We start from the raw sequence: 16,228 nt of genomic DNA on the forward strand, positions 1-16,228 counted from the left end.
AGAAGGCTGAGATTTATGAAAACCTGTGCAGTGTGAGAGGGCAAGTTTTAGAGAGTCTTCCCCTTTCCTTCTTTTCCTCACTAAACAAATATGAGGCTTTATTAAAAGTATTTTCAAAGTCAAAAGCAAACATTGTATCTATCATGATTTGATAAGTATTTCTACTCCAGAAAGAATTATAACCTGAAATGCAGGAACAAAAGATTTTGTAGATAAATAATCCAACAGAGCAAAAATGTGTACCTTATGGTCAGAAGGCAAGGGCTTGATTCAAAAAACCTTTGGGATTTGCTAGCTTTAAGTAAAGAAATTCCCCCAATCTCTCTGGGCCTCACATAAGAAATTCACTCCATCTTTCTGAGCCTCATTTCTTTGTCTGAATAAATGGGAATAATAACATGTACTTTACATGTCTATTGTGAGAACTGCATAAGACAACTGTAAAAGACCCTGTATTTTGCTTTATATAAAAGTCAGATCATGCTGCCACTGCATCCTGGCATCCAATTTCCCAGCTGCTGTTACATAGTATCAGTCATTAGTAGCTGGATACAAAGAGCTAATACCTCCCCTCTCATCTATGCATTTGTTCACTTGTCTGTTATCTGACTTCCCCATTGGTAATAAATACTTAATAATATTCCCAGAACCAAGAATAGTACTTAGCATTTATTAATATACAATAAGTACTTGTTAAATAAATGAAGAGATAAATACATAATTTCAGAAAAATCAAGCAAAACGCTCTACACACAGCAAACTTGTAACATTGAATTAATGAATGAACCACAACTTTTTTTCTACAGAAAAAAATCCCAGGAAAAAATGCAATATAATAGAATTTTAAGACAAGTTGGAGCTCTTAAAAACATTTGACATAAATATGACTATTTGTTTTGTTAGATCACTCTGTTCAAATACATTATTAAGATGGTTAAGGTACAGGTTTCTTACAACATGGTTATGAGTTACAATATTCGGTATCAATTAATTCAGTGAAAGAGTTTACCTTAGTTTAGAATCTACCTAAAATCCTTCATCAGGCCTCTTTCTGTTAAAAAATGGAAACTCCTTTCCTCTGGTGCCCTTCAAGTTCTAGTGTGTGGCAGTGGGATTTGATAAGGACTCATTGATTCTTTTTGAAGAGCATTACCCAGACAAGGAGGATATAAACCTGTGGTCCCTTATGGTTCTTATGATCCAACTACTAATGTTTAATATGACATAACAACATGCCAGAAGACAGGATAGTCTCAGGGATCTGTAACAACAGATTTAGTTTTGAGCCTTCACATCACTGCCTCAATCTAGTTCAGGCCACGAGAGACGAAAAATCAATTCTTTGATGGCTGCTCATTAATTTATCATGAGTAAAGAAGAAAGTGACTTTAGTGGATACTTCTCCATTTTATTAAATTACCTAGAGAGGAAAGATCTTGCATCTTAAAAGATCATGTAAAACATAATTCCCTCTTACTTTAAGGATTTCTCTTGCTTTGCTTGAGAAATAGGACCTTCCATGTCTCTCTTCCTTTCCTCTCTGCCTTCTCTCTTGGCTCCCACTTTATAGATAGAATAAGAGCTAACTACAGATCTTTTTGGAAGTGTTAAAAATAGAAAATAAAGATTTAAAGTTTCTCACTCTGAATGAAGTCATTTTGATTCCACAATATGAGGAAGCATTCCATAACCACTGAGCCTGAAAGTTGTATTGCTTTTGGCCAACAAGAAAGAATCTCTGAAGAACAGAGTGGTGGTCATATAAAAACAGAATTTCCTGCCTTTAACAAGTATCTATACTCTTCTTCTGAGCTCAAAGTTTCAGACATTGTGACATGTCGTTTGCCACAAACCCATTCCTTCTTTCTGATGCAGCTTCCCCAGTGCTAAAAGCATTTTTAATTGATTAATTACAGACCCTAAGAACTTTTGAAATAGTTTTTTTGACAGCTTCCAGCAGCAAGGCTTTCTCACCTTACATGTAGCCTCTGCCCTGACAAACACCAGTCTACAGGGAGCTTGTAAGTTGAACTACAAGGGTTATCAGATGTGGCTTAAATGCCTCCTGGAACATGTACATTTGACCCTGGGGGAGGGGAACGAATTGTCGAAACTGCCATCCAACAGTCATCTGATGTAAGAAGAACCCTTGGAAGTACCCACCTGGAAGCTCTGCCATCCTCCCCTAGGGATGCTGATGGACCACTAGCTATTTCCTGTAGAACAGCTTTATTGCTCTGGTGACTGACAGACTTAATCAAGATACCACTGTGCGTTTGTTTAGCAAACAAAAAGAAGATTAACTTCAAGATACTGATTAGAGGGTTCTGCTATGCTATTTCTATTATTATACAGTCTCAAGTATATATCTTTTTTTTTTAGATTTTATTTATTTATTTGACAGAGAGAGAGAGTGGCAGACAGAGGGAGAGTGAGAAGCAGGCTCCCCACTGAGCAGGAAGCCCGATGTGGGGCTCGATCCCAGGACCCTGGGATCATGACCTGAGCCAAAGGCAGATGCTTAACCAACTGAGCCACTCAGGCGCCCCTATATATCTCATTTTTAATAAACATTTATCTAATGCTACAAAAAACATAAAAAATCAATCTTTAAGGGAAGATAATTTATAGACATGACTAAAAGGAGCAAATACCATAGAACACATTATCTCAAAGTCTGCCATTCCTAGGTATGTACGCTGCACAACAGAATAATAATGAATATTTCCTTTTTGCCATCTGCTGTTTTATAAGACAGCTGATTTCCTGTGAGCTGATTCTAGCAATTATGATTAATGAGGAATAAAAGAAGTAAAACAGAGTTACATTGAAAGACCAATCTTATTGATAAAGATGTATTTTGATAGCAAGTTAATTCTAAGAGGTTAGGACTATTTCTTTTCCAAAATGACAGATAAAGAAGATGACATTTGTCCCTCTTTTCTGCCTCTCAACTTGCTGTGGTCAGGGGCTCTGAAGATATAACATGTGTAAGCACAGGGTTCCCATTCTCAATCAATTCATGAACTAGTAAGACAGGTACAGAAGTAACTATAGAAGGGAAAATATAGCTTAATATCAAGAGTGCAGGGCATAGGGTGCCTGGGTGGCTCAGTCGTTAAGCATCTGCCTTCGGCTCAGGTCATGGTCCCAGGGTCCTGGGATCGAGCCCCATATCGGGCTCCTTGCTCCGCGGGAAGCCTGCTTCTCCCTCTCCAGCTCCCGCTGCTTGTGCTCCCTCTCTCGCTGTGTCTCTCTCTGCCAAATAAATAAATAAAATCTTAAAAAAAAAAAAAGAGTGCAGGGCATGAAGAAAGAAGGGCATAGGTCTAACTGGCTTTGCCACTTGCACGCTGTGTGAGCTTGGGCAAAGTTAATCCTTCTACGCTTTGCTTTACTCATGGATAAAACAGAGATCATGATAGTGCCTACCTCCTAGGACAGCGGTGAAAAATAAATGAATTTTGAGTACAAATCCTTAACAGAACACCTGGCTTTTGAAGTCCTCAATAAATAACACTGATACAAAAGAAAAAGATTAAAAGAAATACTTTAATTGCCATGGACATCCAAAGGAAAAAGACAATTCCATCCATAAAAAAGAGATACAGAATTTTCTAGCCAGGAAACTCCTCTCTTGGGATAGTCTGAATATACACGTTGTCCTTGACTTATAATTGGGGAGAGAGTACCTGGAAAGAAGAGGGGCCACTGCCACCCCTTATCTCCAAGTTCCCATACCGCCTTCTTTCTGAAATGCCCAACCATGGTCCTACATCCAATCTCAGCCTGTGTCAATCCAGGGCATAGTAAATGACCTTGGAGTCTCTTCTCCCCCTCTCAAAAAATTGCTTCTTGTTCAACAACAGAGATGTTCTCAAAGGCTACCTTAATATGTAAAAGAAAACCTCCAGAATATTCATAAAATCTAAAATTTCTGTTTCTGGTCATGACGGACTAACTGGGAATGGAGTAGCCTTCCCGCCATACAACTGGAAAACTGGATAAAATATGTGAAAAACTGCTTATAAATATTAGAAGAAAGTAAAGATGTGATCCCTGAGAGAAAGGGAAAAACTGAAGTGAATCCTACAGTTATCCCAGCTTTCATTCTGGATGCACATTCCAGACGAGAAGTACAGTGAGAGGAAACTCAAGAATATTGTGGTCTCACTGAGCTAAGGGGACACAGAACAGAGTTCACAGAGGCTAAGGGAGATGAAATTTTCTAGGACAAGTACCAGAAGAAGCTATGCAGGGCTCAAGAAATCCAAATAAGGGTCTCCTTGAGTTTGTTGCTAAATGGTAAGTGACACACAAACAGGGTTAACTTCATAATGCTAGACAAAAAACGAATGAGGATCTTTAAATGATTCACAAATATCGCAAGGAGCTAGGAGACACCTGAGTTTTTAATAGCCAGATCAGAAGGTCTGTCTTGAGCACCTGGGGGGGTTCAGGTCCCAACCCCCAGAAGAGTCTTTAGTAGTAAGATAACTTTAAAGTATCAGTTTAATAATATGTCTAAAGGTTACTGTAGACCTGCCCAAACAAACCTTTTAAGAGAAAGACAACAAACTTTACACTGAATAAAAGCAAACAAATCACAAATCTAGCATTCAATTAAAAAAAAAATACTACAAATGCAAAGAAGCAGGAAAATGAAGACAGAGAAACAGATTCAAAATGACATAGTTGAGGAATCAGCACACAAGGACAATTATAAATATGCTCAACATACCTAAGGATTTAAAGGAAATATATGAGGAAACAAATAGAAAACTTAAAAATGACTTTATAGAAATGAAAAATTATCTGAAATGAAAATATACTAGATGGGATTATCAGGACATTAACTGCAGAAAGACCAGTATCTTTGAAGACAATATAGACAATAGCCAAACACAAAGGGCGGGGGGGCGGGGGGGAGGCTGCAAAAAATGAATAGCCTCAGTGACTTGTGGGATGACATCAAGTGGTCTAACATACATGTTACTGGAGTCCTAGGATAGGGGTCAGAGGATAAAAATGATACAGAGAAATAATGGCCGAAATTTTTCCAAATTCGATGAAAACTACAAACTAGAAATCCAAAAAACTCAATGAGCCCCAAGAAAGATAATACAAATAAAACCACAGCCAGGCAAATATCATGACACAATTGCTAAAATCCAGAGATAAAGGAAAACATCAAAAGCGGCAGAATGGAAAAACCAGACATAATGTACAGGAGAACAGTAAGAATGACTGCAACCTTCTCATTAAAACAACACAAGCAAAGAGTCGTTGAATGACACCTTAAAAGTACTTGAAAGAGGGGCGCCTGGGTGGCTCAGGTAGTTAGGCATCTGGGATCAAGGCCTACATCGGGCTCCCTGCTCCTCGGAAAGCCTTCTTCTCCCTCCCACTCCCCCCTCTGCTTGAGTTCCCTCTCTCGCTGTCTATCTCTCTGCCAAATAAATAAATCTTTAAAAAAATAAATAAAATACTGAAAGAAAAATGAAAGGTCATCCTAAAATCCTATATCCAGTGAAAAATGCTTCAAAACGAAGACGAAATAAATACTATCTTAGACAAACACAAGTACAAAGAATTCATGGCCAGTAGATCTGCACTACAAGAAATGTTAGAGCAAGTTTTTCATGAAAGAAAATAATACCAGATGGAAAACTGGATCTGCACAAAAGAATTAAAAGTGCGGACATTTGTAAATTTGTGAGCACTTGTAAAATTAAAGTATGTCCTTGTTTTTTTATTTCTTTAAAATAAAATTGACTGTTTAAGGGGCATCTGGGTGGCTCAGTCATTAAGCATCTGCCTTCAGCTCAGGTCATGATCCCAGGGTCCTGGGATCGAGTCCCACATCGGGCTCCCTGCTCGGCGGGAAGCCTGCTTCTCCCTCTTCCACCCCCTCTGCTTGTGTTACCTCTCTCGCTGTGTCTCTCTCTCTCTGTCAAATAAATAAATAAATAAATCTTTAAAAAAAAAATAAAATAAAATAAAATTGTTTAAAAACAAAAATAATTAACAGTGTATTATTATAAAGTTTTTGATGTATGTACTAACATTCATGACAAAAATAACAAAGGATGGGAAAGAGAAAATGAAAGCATAAAGTCATAAGGTTATTACATTACACATGAAGTGATATATTATTTGAAGGTGAAAAGTGATAAGCTAAAGTGGCACATCATAAACTCTGCAGTGACCACTAAAAATAATGGATAAACAGCTATAAGACAAGACTGGAGATAAATGTCATAATAAAAAATATACTTAAGTAATCCAAAAGAAGTTTCTCTCTCCTTCTGCCCCTCCCCACTAAAATAAATAAATAAATCTTTTAAAAAAATGCTTTAAGCAGAAATGGTACCCACCCACTCAGGAAATTTTTTTAAAAATCTTACTTCTGTTTCCTAAATTATTTTATTAATCTGGATATAAAAAAGACTAAGATAATACAGATAATACCAGTAAACTATGCTTTTTTGCAGATTCTTAACAAATACAGTAGAACTAAAAATGCATGTCCTATGTCACATACATTGCAGTACCTATAAATATAGGTCAGTACACACACTTTTTAATTAAATTTGATATGATATATAGACAATCTTCCATAAACACTGAATTTAAAACTTAATGCTAAGGTTTTATTTTTTCAGTTTCTTTTTAAAATTCCAAATCTTATTTATCTTTCAAAACCCTACCAAAATTTTACTACCTCCAAGATATCTTACCAGGTTTCCCTTACTATTCTGGGTTAAACACTTAATTTTGTATATGTGCTGCTGAAGCGAGCACTAAACACTTAATTTTGGATGCCATAATGCCTGTATTCTACATGACTTACTGACATATTTGTCTCCCTAGGAGACTGTGAACTGGAGGGCAGGACATTTATCTGTGTATGCCAGAGCCTGGACACCACATGGAATAAAATAAGTGTTCAATAAATGTTGAACTGAATCACTGAATCAAAATAAATAAATAAAACGAGGAATTATTTACATCATGTGTATATAAACCAAAAAGAATTTCACTTTCTGACTAAGAATATCTTTATTTTCTCTTTACCTTTATCCTCCACACTCAGTCAGGAAAGTTTCTGCATACTCAAAAAGCAGAGGAAAACATAAAGCCATGTTGAGATTCAGATCCTGTCAATAGAGTCACACTTAACTAAGTGACTCCCCATTAACCACTCCTCAATACACATTGCATGCAGTGTGAATGATGGGGTCCCTGCAAAATAAAAAAAATACTTCATTTCATAGAACAAAATGGATTAAGTCCATAAATGCCCATTCACATGATGGGTATTTTAAGAAGAAAACTATTGAGAGACTAATGTTATTGATCCTGCTGAACATCAAGGTAAAACCAGTCACCATTCCACTATTTTTTATACATCAGCATTTGTCTTTATGCAAATGAGAAAGCTTCCTTTAGTGGCAACAATCCAGATTGTAGTAGTTCAACAATGAATTTCATCTTTGTAGGTAACTGCCATATCACAGAGCTTTTTATCTTATTATCAGGGTAGTTGTCTTATCCAATCAGACTATGTATGACCCATAAACACAGAACAACATAAGCCTTTATAAAGTGCCTTTCTTCAGAAATACCGAATTATTTGATATCTGTATTTTCTTGCTCTATTTCTATTAAGTGGTATTAATAGCAGTAGAACTGATAACGAAGACAATTTTTCAGTCAGCTTTCCACAGCAGGGGCAGGGATGGCAGGGAGGCAGAGAGAGAGGCTAAGGAGAAGGAAACAAAGGAGAGTAAACTCATCCCAGGCCTGAATAGAATCTCTGCCAGCAAAGGCATGCTTCATTCTGATTGGTCTAGTGCCGACATAGAACAAAGGATTCCTTCATTCATCAAATGTCCTTAAGATTGTACCTGGTACCAGGCTCTGTGTCGGAGATAGATACAATGTGAAGCAAAGACAGACATTCTTGGCCCTTGTCAAGACTGGTCTGAAAGGGAGGTCAATCCTTTGGCTGCAATTACAAAATGCTGATAAATGTCACGAGTGAAGGCTTCTCTGAGGAAGAGCTGCTTGAGCTGCAACTGGACAGATGAGTATGATGCAACTTGGTGCACAGGGTGATGAGGCTGGTGTTCAGAAGAACATTACAGACAGGACAAACGGGGCAGGACATTACAGACAGGACAAACGGGGCAGGAGGAGTGTGGGGCATCTGAGTACCTTGAAGAAATGGGAGGCGCACCGGTGGCTAGAAAGGTGGATATGGCCAAGAGATGCTGACCTGGCCATGGAAAGGATTTCAGTTCAGTCCTTATCCTTAAACAATGGGAAGCCATTAAAGATAATTTTAAGCAGAATTTTATTATTGCCTCCTCAAGATTTTTTTTTGTACCAAGTACACTAAGAGGAAGCATGGAAATCTTAATAAAAATAATTTCCATGAGTCTTCCAATGTAGTATGTATGTATAACACGGACCTTTAAACATACAGTAAAAATAACTTCACTCGATGCAAAGGGGAGGCTTAGTCACAATTTTCATTCATCAAACAAACATTTATTGAGTACTTTACTATATGCCAGACATGATTCTTAGGTTCTTCTGATTCTTGACATTCACCAAAGAACAAGATAAAGACCTTTACCCTCATAGAGTTTAATTCTAGTGATACAGATAAAAATAATACAGACAGGAAATAAGTAAATATGTAGTAGTTAAGAAGATAGTGCCATGGAAATGAGAAATAGGGTTAAGGAGGATAGAATGAGGAAGCAGGAGAGAGAGGTAGCAAAGTTTGGTATTAAACAAGGTTTAATTAATTAAACAAGGCCTCAATTGGAAGATGAATTTGTATAATTTTGGTTGCTCATCAAACTTTGAAATAAAAGAATAATTTTAGTGCCATTTCTAGACACACTTCAAGTTTAACGTCTGAGACAAAGAGATCAAAGGAAATTTTAGCTATTGCTCAAAACTTAATGCTTCTGTACTTTCTGTCTTGTAATGGTCCTTCTATTCTATTAATGGTCCTTCTATCCTTGTTTAAGGATAAGGACTGAACTGAAATCCTTTCCATGGCCAGGTCAGCATCTCTTGGCCATATCCACCTTTCTAGCTACCGGTGCACCTCCCATTTCTTCAAGCTGCTCAGATGCCCCACACTCCTCCTGCCTCATTTGTCCTGTCTGTAATGTTCTGAACACCAGCCTCATCATCCTGTGCACCAAGTTGAATCATACTCATCTGTCCATACTATATAACATTTTGAATACTGGCTCATGATTTTACTGCACTTTCCATATGGCAGTGATTTATTCATGAGCAAAAGAAAACCAGTATCACCAGCATTATAACTTTAGCTTCTCTCAGGGATAAATGCTGACAGATTTTTATCTTCAATTCAGTCCTTATGCCAGTAAGGTAAAAAGCCCAAAAGATACTTCACAGTAACAGATACAGTAGGAGAAGGAAGTGAAAGGTGAATGTATAATACTAAAGTAATAGTACTTGCATAATCAGTACAAAATTATTATTAGCTAATACCCTTAATTACAAGCAAACTTTAAAATAAGTTTTAATAGGGTGCCTAGGTGGCTCAGTCATTGGGCGTCTGCCTTCAGCTCAGGTCATGATCTCAGGGTCCTGGGATCGAGTCCCACATCGGGCTCCCTGCTCTGCGGGAAGCCTGTTTCTCCCTCTCCCACTCCCCCTGCTTGTGTTCCCTCTCTCACTGTCTCTCTCTCTGTTGAAAAATAAATAAAATCTTAAAAAAAATAAATAAATAAGTTTTAATACATGTCAAGATCTCAACTCATCTCTTTTTTTGGAATAAAAAAAGTCTGGAAGTGAAACTATAGCTTCCTTGACAACACAAATGGTCCCAAAATGATTACTGGGAACAAAAGAAGCAAAATGATTGTCAGAGGAAACGTGCTCTGAATCCAGGAGAGCAAACAGTTCTTGTTTACAGTAAGCTGTGAACAGCCAGCTTTGACTATTAGAAGTTATGTGCCAATGATTATTAACTCAACTACATACTGAGAGCATTAAGTCACAGGATGATTGTTGCTTTTATGCTGTACTTCCACGAAAGCTTGATTTTACTGCCCATTTTCCATAGCTCTTAGGTAGGCTTCAGTTGTAAACAGCCTTTGGTAATTCTATGGAAAACAAATGATGCAGCCTATGGGTAAAGTCTTTGTTATTTATATATAATATATTATAATACCAATACATATTCAACAAGGGAAGAATAACATCTTCAAGCACCGTTCTCCATTTACAAACCAAATGAATTATTTGCCTTACCTAATAGATTATGTCTTTAATTTTGATCATTTGTGTCCATTAACAAATGAAATTTTTTTTCTCAAGTGTTTATGTTTCTTCTATTAGAAAGTCAAACTGTAGTCTAAACTTTCATAGGGAGACATGTACAATCACGACGCCATGACAGACTTAAAGATAGTAATGGTAAAATATTTTAGATGTCTACTAGGTGCTGATTAGTGTTAAGTGCTTCACATATACTAACTAATTTCATCCTTGGTACCACCTTATGAGGTTGCACTATTACTAACATCATTTTATAGAAGAGGAAAGGGAGGCACAGAGAGGTTAAGTAATTTGCCCAAGATTGCACAGCTAGGCTTCTGATGTTGTATGAGACACAGAGCAGTTAAATAATTTGCCCAGAATTACACAGCTAGGCGTCTGACAATGTTCGAGGTACAGAATTAGACAGCTAGCCTCTGATACTGTACAAACAGATGAGTAATCCCTCAGTGTGCCAGTTACTACCTCTGCTTTCACACTGCAGGAATTTACATTTTTACAAGCCTTCTACTTCTGGGAATGATTTTTTTTTTTTTGGTCTCTATGGGTATAATATTCTGAATCAGGAAAAATATAGCATGAGGAAACAATAATATGTTCTGTGAGCCCTTCAGCCAGCAGGTCAACTTGCTGAGATGAAAAGCCTTTTCAATAATACAGTAACACTCCCAAGGCTACAAGGGCGTTTGCAAACAGCATAGTAACAGCATGTGGGAAGGTGGTATACTGATAGGTAAACAGGGTACAGCTCTGCCTGGCACAGATGCCTGGCTTTTACTGACCCGGAGGAAAAACAGATCAATTTAGCTCTAAAAACAAAACTTAATTTAACCTCCACATCTTGGAAAGAGAAAAAGATGCTACATCTATTTAAGAACCTGTCCTGTAAACCCATCTGTAAGACAAGAAAAATCATACTTGGTCAAGTATTGTCTTTGAATAGAAGACCTGCATGGAATATGTAATCACTAGGTGATGTTTTGTGATTTATGGAAAGGGAAGGGAAAAAACAAATATTTATTAAGTTCCCAGGGTTGGGCCAAACACCATGCTATGTGGTTCCCATTTCATCTAATTAAATCTTGACAATGTACCTATAAGGTACATTTATAGTGTTTTTGTGTTATTCTCCCTGTTTGTAAGGATCAGAAGAACTGAGGGTAAAAGAAGTTATGTAAATTGCCTGAGTAAATCTGAGGGGAGGTCGGAGTTCTACCTCAGATCTGTCAGACTCTGAAGTGTCACACCCCACACTGCCCCGCATGGCTGTCCCACCTCAGACAAGCATCTTTGTAAGAGGCTCGGTCTACTTCTTTTGGAAGACTAGATTTTATCATGGTCAAGGGCTGAACCCTGGGGTGAGACTCCCTGGCTTTGAAACCTAGTTCTGCTGATGACTGACCAGCCATGTAAACTTGGGCAAGTCACTTGACCTTGGTGTGCCTCAGTTTCCCCAGCCATAGGTAATAGTACCTATATTGTAGTACTGCTTTGAATGCTAAAGGAGTTAATATACATTAGCCTTTAGGGTTATGCCTGGCACATATATGCTCAATACACATTCTTATTTATGTTATTAAGGAAACTGTTATAACATGAACCACTGAAAAGCAAGTACTATGTGTGAAGTCCAGTATTACAAACCTGTTGTATCACCACTGCTTTATATAATCCCTGATATAAAATAGATGTTCAATACAGTTTGATTAATCTGATAAAAAGATTAATATCTAGACCAAAGAATTGTAAATAAAAGTTCTTAAAATGGTTTATTAGGCCCAATGTTATCTGACCTGCCATCACCTCTCTCCTATATCATCTCCTGCTCCATGCTGCCTTGTTCTCTCCACTCCAGTAACACTGGCCTTCTTGCTGTTTCTTGGTAAAAAAAAGACACCCCAGGGCCTTTGCACTTGCTGCTCCCTCCAGCAGATTAGGCCTTCTTCAGATCTAAATTCAAATTCTTTTTTCTTAGTAAATCTCTCTCCCTCCCACCACCCCATTTTAAATTGCAACAACCCTTCATCCAGGTCTCTGGCTTATACCTTAGTCCGTCCTTTATTTCTCCCCATTGCACTCATTTGTCACAATACACTACATACTAAAAAGTAACTTACTTATTTCACTTCTTTTCTACCCCTAGAATGTAAGCTTCATTAAGAGCAGAAATTATTGTCTGTTGTGTTTTATATACTACTATACAGTAGTATACTTCTCAGTACTGAGAAGAGGGTCTGACAACACATACTTGTGTGGCAGTGAATGAATATAAGCCATAAATTTACTAAAGATCATTATTTCAACTTTGTGTGAGTCTGAATATAGAAATACATAATGATGCATGCTAGGAAAATAACAAAAGGACTGATCTTTGGGTAAAGATGGGTATGAGACACTAGTAAAATATAAATGCTCCTTTTCTAGAAAGCTACTAACTTGTATGTAAGTTAAATTGGTATTTCAATTCCCGTATTGCATCTATAATCATGAATAATAGAGGAAGTTATCTATTTTATGGGTAATGAAAAGATAGTCTTTTTTTTTTTTTTCACAAGCACACACGGTAAGTAGATACTGTTAAGCTTTCTCTTTGCCTGAAACAGGCTGACTCTGCATTTCACCTAAGTTAAATTAGTCTCTATTTTTTAATCAGCAAAAGTATGACCCTCTGTCATGGCTTTCTAATCCTAAATTTCTAAAGGGAAGAACACCAAATTTTCTGTGCCCTCACCAGGTCCCACCAAAATTCACTGTAGCAAGGAGCATACAAAAATGCTTTGAGCAGGGGTGCCTGGATGGTGCAGTCCATTAAGTGACCGACTCTTGGTTTCAGTACAGGTCATGATCTCAGGGTTGTGAGATAGAGCCCCACGTCCAACTCCCAGATCATCGCAGAGTCTGCTTAAGTTTCTCTCTCCTTCTGCCCCTCCCCACTAAAATAAATAAATAAATCTTTTAAAAAAATGCTTTAAGCAGAAATGGTACCCACCCACTCAGGAAATTTTTTTAAAAATCTTACTTCTGTTTCCTAAATTATTTTATTAATCTGGATATAAAAAAGACTAAGATAATACAGATAATACCAGTAAACTATGCTTTTTTGCAGATTCTTAACAAATACAGTAGAACTAAAAATGCATGTCCTATGTCACATACATTGCAGTACCTATAAATATAGGTCAGTACACACACTTTTTAATTAAATTTGATATGATATATAGACAATCTTCCATAAACACTGAATTTAAAACTTAATGCTAAGGTTTTATTTTTTCAGTTTCTTTTTAAAATTCCAAATCTTATTTATCTTTCAAAACCCTACCAAAATTTTACTACCTCCAAGATATCTTACCAGGTTTCCCTTACTATTCTGGGTTAAACACTTAATTTTGTATATGTGCTGCTGAAGCGAGCACTAAACACTTAATTTTGGATGCCATAATGCCTGTATTCTACATGACTTACTGACATATTTGTCTCCCTAGGAGACTGTGAACTGGAGGGCAGGACATTTATCTGTGTATGCCAGAGCCTGGACACCACATGGAATAAAATAAGTGTTCAATAAATGTTGAATTGAATCACTGAATCAAAGTAAATAAATAAAATGAAGTTAACAAACCAAGTCACAGAGTCACACAGTATAAATTAAAAATAAACTCTAGCGTTAGAAAGTAGGTGTACTTCGTTTATGGTTGTATCAATTTTTTGTAAGGCACTTTTGATAATGATCCTTTTTTAAAAAAAAAGATTTCATTTATTTGGGAGTGTGTGAGCAAGAGAGAGAGCATGAGCGGGGCGAGAGGCAGAGGGAGAAGGAGAAGCAGACTCCCTGCTCAGCAGGGAGCCTGATGCAGGGCTCAATCCCAGGACCCTGGAATCATGACCTGAGACAAAAGCAAATGCCTAACTGAGCCACCCAGGCACCCCATATAATGATCCTTTTCTTAGAGAAGTTTTATATGTGCCAAAATAAACTGTGTGTAATGATTAGTTTGATCTCTAAGTGGAACTATAGTTGTTTCAAAGGTTCTTCTCAAGGAACTCAGCTTTTAAGGCCACTGCCCCTATAAAGCTCTTCTACTTCCCCAGGTAATAATGGCTGCTGCCTCCTTTGTGCCCCCAGGTCCTGAATACATTCTATCCCAGCCCGTCTCCTTCATTAAATTTATTTGCTCTCATGTCTGACTCTTTCACTAGACAGAAAACCCTCTGAGGGCAAAGACTATGTTATCTTCATATACCTGATATCTGGCACACACTAAGTGCTTAACAAAAATACACAAAAAAAACTTCTTTGAGTTTAAAATTTTAATTTTGATCTAGCCTGACTCAGCTCTAACTGGGGTCCCAGAATCTGGATATGGGCCCATTTGCCAATGTTAATGGACCCTGAATTAGAGGAAGTGCTAACTTGCATTATTTTTTTCTAACAACAAATAATTCAATAATAGAGCTATTTGCCCTTCATTTCACTGAAATTATTCAGTCATTCTTTTATGGTTATGTGGACTCTTCCCATGGAATTTCCAAATTAAATTGTGTAGAATTATATTTTATCACCCATATCCTAAATTTATCATATGGTTTCCCTTATTTGTGGAACGTAAGGAATAGTATGGAGGACATTAGGAGAAGGAAAGGAAAAATTAAGGCAGGGATGGGATCAGAATGGGGGACAAACCATGAGAGACCATGGACTCCGGGAAATAAACTGAGGGTTTTAGAGGGGAGAGAGGTGGGGGGATGGGTTAGCCCGGTGCTGATTATAAAGGAGGGCACTTATTGCATGGAGCACTGGGTGTTATAAGCAAACAATGAATCATGGAACACTACAACAAAAACTAATGATGTACTGTATGGTGACTAGCATAATATAAAAAAAGAAAAAGGAAAACTTTCTTCAGTTTTTAGTTTTGATAGAACAAAAGAGCCAAAGGAGGGTCAACCAGATATAGGAATATAGACTGGATATGTAATATTTCTTTTATTTTTTGTCAGAGAGAGAGAGAGAGAGAGAGAGAGAGAGAGAGAGAGAGAGAGAGAACGAGCACCAGCAGGGGGAGCAGCAGACAGAGGGAGAAGCAGGCTCCCTGCTGAGCAAGGAGCCCAATGCCTGACTCTATCCCAGGACCCTGGGATCATTACCTAAGCCAAAGGCAGATGCTTAACCAACTGAGCCACCCAGGCGTCCCTAGACTGGATATGTAATATTTCTTGATAAATGTCTACTTTCCTAATTCCCTTCCCTGACCCCAATAACCAGAACTGCAAGCAGCATGGGAAAAGAAGAGCGAGAAGCTATGAGATGCGATACTCACTTGAGCCCTCTCAACCACACTTCTGCCCCTTCACCCTCTCTCCTGAGAGAACTGCTGCTGTTTTCCTTCCCCAGCTGCAGGGCAGGCACGATTTCTTTGGAAGCTAACTTGCCTCAGCATTGAAGCTGGGAGCATCTCACAAATATTAGCAGGCCACACACTGTGCTGGACACTGGCCAACAGATTGGTGCGGAAAAGTCCAGAGTTTGTGTTCCTGGAGCTTGAAGACTAGCAGAGAAGAAAATGAAACAGGTCTTTGCAATAATATTAGATGAATGCTATGATAAGGTGAATAAGGGTAAACAGGAGTCAAACTCTGATACCTGTGTTAAGAATATATTCTACCTTGACAAGAACTGAGGAAAAAAGATTGGGTCATTTGTAGATGAGTGCAACTCCTCTTTTCCCAGTTTTCTGATCAGTAAATGTAGGATGATAAACCTCCCTCCCTCTTAAAGTAGTTGTAAGAATTTAAATGGATGGGGGCGCCTGGGTGGCTTGGTCGTTAAGCATCTGCCTTCTGCTCAGGTCATGATCCCAGGGTCTTGGGATCAAGCGCCATGTCAGGCTCC

General features: G+C 37.9%; 1 protein-coding gene across 6 annotated transcripts in view; it reads right to left on the minus strand.

Annotated features, from left to right (window-relative positions):
• ARHGAP28 (Rho GTPase activating protein 28) overlaps positions 1-16,228 on the minus strand; it is a 212,031-nt gene that overhangs the window by 152,033 nt on the left and 43,770 nt on the right. The window contains exon 1 of one of the 6 annotated variants that reach the window (XM_027577191.2): positions 7,078-7,182. The exons of the other annotated variants lie outside the window; for them this stretch is intronic. The gene's annotated coding sequence lies outside the window, so the exon portion shown is untranslated. Of the gene's footprint in view, positions 1-7,077; positions 7,183-16,228 lie in introns of those variants that run through there. 6 annotated transcript variants of the gene reach the window in all.

This window comes from Zalophus californianus, chromosome 14 (assembly GCF_009762305.2).
Source record: "Zalophus californianus isolate mZalCal1 chromosome 14, mZalCal1.pri.v2, whole genome shotgun sequence".
Taxonomy (NCBI): Eukaryota; Metazoa; Chordata; class Mammalia; order Carnivora; family Otariidae; genus Zalophus; species Zalophus californianus.